General features: G+C 32.7%; 1 long non-coding RNA gene across 1 annotated transcript; it reads right to left on the bottom strand.

The window, feature by feature from the left end:
- Positions 1-618: 618 nt before the first annotated feature.
- On the bottom strand, positions 619-6,083 carry LOC139520129 (uncharacterized). Its single transcript, XR_011663821.1, has 3 exons — positions 5,972-6,083; positions 2,233-2,320; positions 619-763 (listed from the first exon to the last, which is right to left on the bottom strand). It is a non-coding gene; the product is annotated as an uncharacterized lncRNA (long non-coding RNA).
- Between the last annotated feature and the right edge of the window lie 954 nt (positions 6,084-7,037).

The raw sequence follows: 7,037 nt of genomic DNA, 5'->3' as shown, positions 1-7,037 counted from the left end.
CAATGACTACCAATCATACAAAATACTTTGGTTGATATAGACATTACAATTAATAACCCTTCAGCACAAATCTGTTAGTGCAGCATTGACAAGATATCAGGACTAACACAAACAACAGGGCTTGACAAGATATTTTCTGTCATGTCAATTAATAATCCAATATCAAATTAAAGTTTATTCTTTTAAAAATATATTTTTGATAGACTTATTCAATTATCATGTGGTCGTCCATACATCATTATCAACTGATATGATATTATGACGAAAAGAAAAATTACACATGCAACCAACTGATGTTTGTTATTTGTATTACATGTATGTTTTGATATGAATACTATATATAAAAGGGGAATAACTTTGGTGAAAAAATGATTAAATCTAATTTGTTGCAATGCCATTATGACTGATATCAGACATGTACGTGTTATGATGAAAATACATAATGCATTCATGTATAAATTTTTTATGGGCAAATAGAGGAAGTGACACGAAAATAGCAAGAAATTGTTTATTATTATAAAACAAAAATAAGCTGAAATTTTCAGAATGATAAACTTAAAAGACTTTCTAAAAGTTAAAGATTTTAACATTATTTGTAAGGAAATATTGCCAGTTCTATCCTATATCAATGAAGTTGACTGTCACTTTTTTATCTGACACCACCGGTCGTAATTACCAATCATAACGCGGTGCTCTTGCCATTGGTTTTGGTCTATTTCTCTCTTTCACGGGCTTCACTTTTCTCTTCTTGCCTTTTTTACATCTTCAATATAGAAATAATAACAACATGATTTTGGCATTTACCAAAGGGTTTAACAAGCCTCTAATTTAACACACTTTCATCTCAATCTATAAACTCGGCGATTGTTCCAAAATTACTAGATTTGGTGACTGGGTTGAATACAGCTACCCATCGAACTTCAGATAAGGATAGATACAAAAGATACACTTAAACATCTTCGGATTTCAAATGCTTGGCTTTGAGCGTTCCTGATGAAGGTAAATCCAGAAAAGCAGAAAACAAAACTTTACGACAAAAGAGATGATTTTAGCTTTCCAATTGTGAACTTTCCATTTCTAAGTAGCAACATTCCACCAGCACCTGCATACGGTGTAAATATCTCCCAATTGATACGATATTCCCGTGCGTGCATTTCCTATCATGCTTTTCTTGATAGAGGGTTACTGCTCACAAGGAAGCTACTAAACCAAGAGTTCCAAATGGTGAAGTTGAAATCATCCCTTCGTAAATTTTACGGACGCCATCACGAGTTGGTTGAGCGTTATGGAATAACCGTTTCACAAATGATATCGGATATGTTCCTTACGTCGTAACTACAATCCCCTTCCCTTTCATGAATGTGACCTACCGAATTAGACTATTTACCGGATTTGTAATCACATAAGCAACACGACGGGTGCCACATGTGGAGCAGGATCTGCTTACCCTTCCGGAGCACCTGAGATCACCCTTAGTTTTTGGTGGGGTTCGTGTTGTTTATTCGTTAGTTGTCTATGTTGTGTCATGTGTACTATTGTTTTTTCTGTTTGTCCTTTTCGTTTTTAGCCATGGCGTTGTCAGTTTGTTTTAGATATATGAGTTTGACTGTCCCTTTGGTATCTTTCGTCTCTCTTTTAAATCCAGAAAAGCGCTTCGGACGCATGAAATTATTAAACGTGTTGTTTTCAATTGTTTAAATCTGCTTCATAACTTAACTAAAATCTATAAATTCACAATGACGGTCAGCTGAAAAAAAAACGACTTTACTAAAAAAAGAGACGATTTCAGGTTGCCAATTGTGCACTGTTCCTTTTTATGTAGCAACTTTCAAGCAGCACCTACATACGAAATATATATTCCCAGTGAATACAATAATCCAGAGCTTGTATTCCCTTTCATGATTTCCTTGATAGAGTGTTGCGGCTTACAAGGACACTTATAACCAAGAGTTTCAAGTAATGAAGTTGATATCACCCCTTCGTAAGAGTTAAGGACGCCAACACGAGTTGGTTGACTGTATGAATATCTGTTTCACAGATGATAGTTGATATGTTCCAAATGTCGTGACTACAATACCGTGCCCTTTTCGTTGCATGCAACCTACCGAATTATTTTTAATGCATTTTTTATATTCAGAGCATGACACATGGAACTTATCGTTACGAATCTGTATTTATGACCTGTATAGGCCAAAGAAGAAGAATGTAAATAATAATGGATTAAATACTTACACTTTTACAATTTTCCAGTAACAACAACAACCAATCAGTATTAACCCTAAAGCTGCAAGCGATACGAAAGCTATGGCCAAAGGAGTCACTACAAAATCATTCATGTTCAAGTTAATCAAGTACTCATAATAACAATAAAGAGGTACATGTATTGCGTTCATTAATATACACACGTATACATGGTTTTGAATTTTGACTATTTTAACAAAAGAAATAAAAATAACATAATGTGTTTAGCCATGTCTGTCCAGTTTCATCAGTTTGTGTTCATATAGGTGATAAAATATTTTTTGATATTTTCACAAAACATATAGTTTCTGATGCTCAAAGAAATCAATGTTAATCTGCTAGAATTTCTTCCTTCGTGCAGACGTTTTAGATTCATGGTCCCTTGTGCAAAATGAATTTCAAATGTCATAGGACTTTTTTTTCATAATTTAAGTACATGTAGATAGTATCTTGTGCTTTGTGTGGTAACGATATCATTCGAAGGCCTTACTCCTAATACAATTGTTACTTTCATATTCAGAGAGCACATAAAACAACACATTGCTTTGGGTTCCACAATATACCAATTTATAATCAATGTTTATTCTCATAACCGTTTTAATACTAGAAATGGTTGTAAAAGAAACCCATAAATGAATTATAACACACCCCTTTATTATTTGCAATAATCGAATACAGTTGAATAAAGACAACAGTAATAAGTAATATACCGCTGCTCAAAAGTCAAATATAGATTGAGAGAGCACAAATCCAGGTAACAAACTTAAACCGAGTGAAACACGTCAACTACAAGAGCAGAAAACAGCGGAACAACAGTAACACTGAAGTGCAATTTGACAACAATTGCCTATTTCTAACTTGGTAAAGGATATGTTAAGAAGTAATGGTGTGTTGAATCCGGTTTTACGGCTAGTCAAACCTCTCGCTTATAGAACAATGTGACAAAATATTGCTAAAATTTAATTACCACGTGTCAGAAGTATAGCACAATCAAACGCTCATCTCAGAGAAATGCACAAATAGTAAAAGTCGTTATATCATTTAAACTACAGAATAAAAAGAAACATAATCCATTAACGACAACACAGTACATCACACACAATGAAGTATTTTTGTAACGAATATATCATCTTGAATTCATACAATTATTTACACAATACTAGTCCAAACGATTATCATGATTATTATGATAATAAAAGGCTAATTTAAATAAATGATGTGACGACGTTATAATCATTTAGAATTACACAATACATGGAAATTAATTCGACTTAGCTAACAAAAAAGACATTTGTGAAATGTACAGAATTCAAACCACATACGATAAGACATTTAAACATTTCCAACCGAAACCACAACAGAGAAATCATAGATAAACGCATGAACGTTGGATGCACAAATACGGAGACACAACATATAACAATTCAAATTTACACTGGACAAAACAGTCATATTCGGGAACTTTTCACGTTCGGTACTTAGTAGACAGACGACATAGTTGCTTAACTACAATCTAAGACGTGATAAACATGTCTTTAGTAAGTTAAAAAAAAACAATCATATCGTGTAGATGAACCAATTCATGATGGTGTTTATAAAATTTACGGAGTGTCATTTTTAATTTGTCCTCCTCACAACTCTGATGAAGCAGTTTCTGCGTAATTATCACAGCCATGTATGTGTATACGTAGTCCGCATAGTGTGAACATGCACGAGCATAACGTATTAATTGAGATATGTAAACACCATACGACGGAGCACAGGGTATGTTACTGCTGATAAATGGAAAATTGATATTTTGGAATTTGAAATCATCCTGTTTGTCATATATTGTAGTGTGCAGCATCTGTGTCAATATCGGGGAAAAGATCACGATATGAAGTAGTTTATCAGTAGTATCGTTATGTTCCAGTTCAGTGGGTTATATGAGATGCAAGTACTGAATGAAATATGATTTATTCAAGGAAAGGACATCATCAGTAAACTAGTATTTGAAAGTTGCTTTTTCTTTTTTTCTTAAAGATGGTTCTGAATGCATTCATTCGAGTACAAATACAAGATGACCAGAAGATAATGCTAACTGTCTTGTCTGTTGAAATGTCAATCCTCAAAACTAAAAAAAAATATAATTTTGATAAAAAAAACTCCAACATTTTGATAAAATCATCTTCAATGTATTTTCTGGTAGAATCCATGTTGTTCTTCACAAAATAAAAACTATTATCTTACATCTCATAGATGTATGGGAATATGATTGTTCAAAGAACTACACGTGGTGACTATATGTTTGATATAGGGTGTCCAAAACATATGATATGAAGTTATTTTCTTTTCAAAATAAAAAATATATACGCCCCTTTATAAAAACAGCACGGTGGAGAGGAAAAATGCTAAAGGTTTTAACAGACGAAGAAATTGATGATGAAAGATTGAAATAAATTCATAAAACACATTTATATTGATGGTATTTGTTTTTGTATAGAAAAATGAAAGTAGGTTCCTAATCTTAAGTATTGAATGAAATTGAGAATGGAAATGGGGACTGGAATGTGTCATAGAGACAACAACCCGACCATAGAGAAGACAACAGCAGAAGGTTACCAACAGGTCTTCAATGCAGCGAAAAATTCCCGCACCAGGAGGCGTCCTTCAGCTGGCCCCTACACAAATAAATATAATAATTCAGTGATAATGAACGCCATACTAAACTCCAAATTGTACACAAGAAACTAAAATTAAAAATAATACAAGACTAACAAAGGCCAGAGGCTCCTAACTTGGGACTGCGGCGGGGTTGAACATTTTTATGAGATCTCAACCCCCCCCCTCCCCCTATACCTCTAGCCAATGCAGAAAAGTAAACGCATAACAATACGCACATTAAAATTCAATTCAAGAGAAGTCCGATTCACTTAGATAGGCCACTAGTCTAAATACCACATGTTACGGCAGTTGGTAAGATAAATTCGCTAACAGTGTGCTAGTGACATAATACGATATATATGGAATCAGTAAATTCCATATGAGGATTCGAGCTTCGCTCTCACCAATATGGAATTCACTGACCCCATATATATCGTATTAGGTCACTAACACACAATATAAATAATATTATAACACAAACGTTATTCAAATTAAAATAAATATATCGTTAATCTCGCCTGTGATTTGTTATGGATCTCATTGACATCATATTACGATTGATCAATCGCTATGTCAATATTAGATTAACGTTTGATATGTCAAATGCGTTTATTTCTATATTTTTTTATAATCATCATGGTACATAGTTTTTCTTTTTCAAAAATAGAACCCTGTCATTTGCAATTGAAAACTATACGTTATTTAGAGACTGATTACAGCAGATAATGCAAGCAGCAGCAAACAACCAATTTACAGTACACTAAAAATTGAGCAAAAAAGAACACACGCTTAAAACTACTAGTAGCATCAATATTTGACTCAGTATTCAACCTAGGTACAACTCGGGTGCTCCGGCAGTATCACGAATTCCTGCTCGACCAATGAAAACTGCATGTTTGTTATTATTATGTCGTGTTGTATTTTACTCACGCTTGCACATTTTCAATGCTATTTATCACATTACCAGGAATAATAGAATGAAAATAGTTTTATTTTAGTTTGACAGCTGGCATGGTATGGTATTACTAACTAGGGTAAAAATATAATGCATTATTAAATTATTAAAATAACAAACTTTTTCTCGTACATTTGTTACACGTCTTGCCGTTGAAAAATATCATACAATCGCAAAAGAAGTCATCTATTTCGTCCATACATTTTCCATACTGACATGGTTGGTCTGTACAGTCATCTTTGTCTGTAAGTACAAAACTAATCTGCTCAATTGTATCAATCATTTGCAATCTTGTACTTCAGTAATTAATATTCAACCTTGTTACCAAATACATTTATCAATAAAACATGCAGTTGTCTCTGATTTTGTTTTCTACCTATACATCTTTATATATTAGAGAATACAAATAATGCAAATAATCTAAACCAATCACATATGACCACAGATCATGTGTGAATACCATTACAAACACATAAAACATTATTGTTCATATACAATGTGTTTGCTTTGAAACTACTTAAATTGTATGCTTTTGTTTCATACATTTTTTAACAATATTCTCGAACTTTAGAAACGCTTTCCAATATTATTTATGGTAAAAGAAAAGGTAATTGGATATGTACCCTTATGTATGTGAAAAAGCAGGTAGCTAACATTTTAAAACTTAAACGCGAAATGAAAGATGAAAAAGATAGTGAAAACTCAAGGAGGGAATAAAAAAGAAGTTACGAAAACATAGATATAACACATTATGTCGATACTTAAATTGTAGAATTGCGGAAAGCCATGCTTTCCATTCCTTGTGTATGATGTCCTTACCAATGAAATCCATCTTATGTGCATTGACAAAAACATGAAAACATGGATTTTCTTTTATTACAATTCTGCATAAAAATCGGGTTAAGCTTTGTCAAAAATGTTTAACATTCTTTATGTGCCTGTTCTAAGTAAGGAGTTTGTTATTAAAAGTATGATTGATGTCTTCCTAATCTATGTTTTGTTTGTATTGTTTGAGCATAAATCTCCTCTTTTTTGAATATTGTCACATTTTGTAATGTTGGTGCCTCTTTGTTTTCTAAATGATTTTCTTTTATCCTTTTTGACGACTGTAGATTTTTACTCATCCAAACATATTTATTTTCTTTTTTTTCTTTTTTAGTGGTTACATAATATTTTCAAGTATTAGAATGCGAGATTC

Source organism: Mytilus edulis, chromosome 1 (genome assembly GCF_963676685.1).
Source record: "Mytilus edulis chromosome 1, xbMytEdul2.2, whole genome shotgun sequence".
Classification (NCBI taxonomy): Eukaryota; Metazoa; Mollusca; class Bivalvia; order Mytilida; family Mytilidae; genus Mytilus; species Mytilus edulis.
Note: the sequence above shows the minus strand (reverse complement) of the source record. Positions and strands in the feature narration are given on the sequence as shown.